This window comes from Ranitomeya variabilis, chromosome 5 (assembly GCF_051348905.1).
Source record: "Ranitomeya variabilis isolate aRanVar5 chromosome 5, aRanVar5.hap1, whole genome shotgun sequence".
Taxonomy (NCBI): domain Eukaryota; kingdom Metazoa; phylum Chordata; class Amphibia; order Anura; family Dendrobatidae; genus Ranitomeya; species Ranitomeya variabilis.
Window position 1 is genome coordinate 540,275,369 of NC_135236.1, and position 3,714 is coordinate 540,279,082.

Here is a 3,714-nt window from a genome sequence, read left to right on the forward strand (position 1 = left end):
ACCGTTATATGGTACTGTAAAACAAGGTAGAAGGTGTATATTAACTTGTTGAGAATTTAAATCTCCCTTTTTTTTTTGGAGACTGAACCAAAACTCAGGCCCAGTGTAGGGTTGAGCGACTTTTATTTTTATAGGATCGGGTCGGGTTTCACTCACCCTCGGACGCGCCCTCCTTCTTTCCGGCAGCCTTCCTTCCTAAGAATGAGCGCGTGAAGGACCTTACATGACCTCGCGGCTTGTGATTGGTCGCGTGACCACCCATGTGACCGCTCACGACCAATCACAAGCTGCGACGTCACCGCAGGTCATTCACGCGCTCATTCTTATGAAGGAAGGCTGCCGGTTAGTACCAGGGCGCGTCCGAGGGTGAGTATATCAATATTTTTGATTTTGATTTTTTATTTAACACTTAAATATGGATTCCGATACCGATTCCCGATATCGCAAACATATCGGAACTCGGTATCGGAATTCCGATACCAGATTCAGAAGATCGCCGACCTCATAGCCGACCCCACACAGGTGTCGGGTCGGGTTTCATGAAACCCAACTTTGCCAAAAGTCGGCGACTTCTGAAAATGGCCGACCCGTTTCGCTCAACCCTAGCCCAGTGTATAAAACAACACAATGTAAGTAGCTGGCTGATATACGACAAACTAACAGGACAGAAGTATATCCACTTTGTGAGAATTTGAATCTCCCTTTTTTGGGGGAGACTGAACCAAAACTCAGGCCCAGTGTATAAAACAACACAATGTAAGTGGCTGAAAGTGGCTGGCTGATATACGACAAACTAACAGGACAGAAGTATATCCACTTTGTGAGAATTGGAATCTCCCTTTTTTGGGGGGAGACTGAACCAAAACTCAGGCCCAGTGTGTAAAACGCAATGTAAGTGGCTGAAAGTGGCTGGAAGATATATGAAAAAATACAAGGACTGTAGTGCAATTTCAATCTCCCTACAATGATCTCAGGACAAGTATGGCAGTAATAAAAAGGACTGCTGCACACAAAAGTGTGGACAAATAAACAAGATAACTGTGCAGAAAGGAGCTAGATACAGAAATTGTACACGGCACTCGAGGCTCCTGGTTGGTGCTCAAGTAAGGTTTCCAACCCGTCAATGAAATGAATAATAAACTTGGCACTCAAGAGTCCTTTTTGCAAGATGAAAAGATAATTGTTCGTTTATTGGTGCAACCAGTTCAATAATTGATGATTTATAAACGTTTTCGGTCACAAGACCTTCATCAGAAACATCATATATGAAACTGAAATACATAATTTACAGAGAAAACCATATGTTACACACTATGGATCACATAAAGAGGACCAGTATATGCACACATGTGAAACGAATAAAAGTCCGATGGGTGCTGGTTCTGAAGAAATATATAGATGTATCACATAAAAGACAAAAAATAGGGGGTGACAACCATGGCGGTTGGACCGAATCCAGACGTGCTGCGTGAGTCGTGGAGTTTCTCAGGCTAAAGAAAAAGCTGTGAGTGTGGATAAGGAAAGAATGCAGGGTATGGCATAACTACTGTATAAAATTCCATAAACGAGCCCCACTGTCCAACAAAGGATACTAGGTAGCAGGTAATGATGGGTGCTGGGCCGTGGTATTTGGGAACGAAAGTGCACAATGAGCACCTAAAGGGAGAAAGTGAGATCGTGAGTCTGTCAGCCTGTCCCAATCAAAAACCATATATCAAAGTAACAGTTTATACAAGTGATAGTGTATATAGTCCTGTCCGAAATAGAATGAGTGCTGACCAGACCTGCTGCTGCCACAGTGTAGAAAATAGTGAGTCTAGGCATGCTCCTAGGTGGGCCCCTAGATATATACCTGTATATACATATAAATGTAGTACCTGGAAGCAGGGCAGCAACAAATTATAGGCACAAGAGGCCTGCGCACAAATATTACCGGGCAGAGTGACCTGAGGAATATAATGAGGGCAGTTGGTTACTGCCCACAGGGGAACCATAATGGTAACAAATATGGAGAGGTAGAGCTGGTTACCTGGAGGCTCCTGGGGAGACTGTAGGGAAGGGGCGCACTGGGGAAGCGAGGGTCCCGCTGTGATGAACTAGCGCTGAAAGATAAATGCACAGTGGGACATATCCCTTAGTAATGTGCATATAGCGGTAAGTGAAGGAGAGTGTGGCCCCATGTTTTTACCTTGTACATCCAGGTCCAGGGAACGCTGTGTGGCCGGTAGAGCCGGAAGACGCTGATTGCCAGCGTTACTTCCGGGTATAAGAGCGCCCTGTAAGCAGGTCATGTGACCCGCCGCGTCATAGACCATGTGATCGCGGCAAACAGCCGCAGTTGCGCAGAGCTAATGGATGCTGAGTGGCAGGAGTGAGGGCTGCACTGCGCATGCGTGGATGCCGTAGTTGCGCAGAGCTAATGGGTGCTGAGAGGCAGGAGAGAGGGCTATACTGCGCCTGCGTGGATGCCGTGTAAACAGCGATAGCATGTAATGGTGTGATAAATAGAGACCCGGACATGATGGTGAATGGCAGCAAGCAGTAAAGGATTGCACAGGACTGGCAATATAGTGCCAACTATAATGGCATGGTATACATAGAGTAGAAGAATAGCAGTGCATACATACTCTACCACAAGTGGTGACACCGGTGCCCAGTGAGGTGTTAACGGTTCTAAGGAAAATTAAAAGAAAACAGTGTTAGACAAAATTGCATAGCTTTCTAAAAAATATATACTACAAGGATACAAAAGAGCTCCAATACATTAGATAATTGGTATCATAAAAAAGCTGAGACATCATAGTCCCTATTGAGTCCCTTGGGTTCCAAGGTCTGCAGCGTGAAAATCCAAAAGGCCTCTCTCCTTTTAAGCATCTTAATACGGTTCTGGCCCCGCCTGGGGGGATCAATTTGTTCCAGAACCTGAAATCTGAGTTGGGAAATATTATGATTTTTTTCGGCGAAATGGTGAGGAAGGGGGAGATGGGTCTTCTTACAACGAATGGTTGATTTGTGTTGGGACACCCTGTCCCGAACTGTTTGTGTGGTCTCTCCCACATAGGCCAGACCACACGGGCATTTGATGAGGTATACTACAAATGAAGATTCACATGTGTAAAAGCCACGGATGGGTATGGCCCTACCTGTGTGGGGATGAAACACTGAGGGACCCTTCTGCACATGACTACACTGAAGACAATTGAGGCAGGGGAAGGTACCGCACTTTTGGGTTTGTAGGAAAGACTGCCTGGAAATGATAATGTCCGAGCCCACATCTGCTCTGACCAATCTGTCCTTAAGATTTTTAGCACGTCTAAAGCAGGACAAGAAGGGTACTTTAAATTCTGGAATTTGTGGATAACTTTTTGAGAGAATACTCCAATGTCTCCTAATGGTAGATTGTACCAGGCGGGAGAATGGATGAAAGGTCGTGACAAAAGGGATTCTTTTACATCCGTCAGTGGGTTTTCTGGATGTCATGTCTTGTTTGGCCTTTGTAAGGATCCCCTGTGGATAACCCCTAGCTGCAAACTTATGCTCCATTTCCATCAATCTCACTCTCTTGGTATCCTCATTGGAAACGATCCTGTTGACCCTAAGAAATTGTGACTTAGGGATGGAGTTTTTTATGGATGGAGGATGACAGCTGCTAAAGTGTAGCAGCCCATTCCTGTCAGTGGGTTTGGTGAATAAATCGATACCGAGGGAGCCCCC

The 3,714-nt window shown here is 45.4% G+C and overlaps 1 long non-coding RNA gene across 1 annotated transcript; it reads right to left on the bottom strand.

Moving 5' to 3' along the window:
• Positions 1-1,199: 1,199 nt before the first annotated feature.
• On the bottom strand, positions 1,200-2,675 carry LOC143773819 (uncharacterized). The gene is made up of 3 exons (XR_013215381.1): positions 2,628-2,675; positions 1,593-1,656; positions 1,200-1,502 (listed from the first exon to the last, which is right to left on the bottom strand). It is a non-coding gene; the product is annotated as an uncharacterized LOC143773819 (long non-coding RNA).
• Between the last annotated feature and the right edge of the window lie 1,039 nt (positions 2,676-3,714).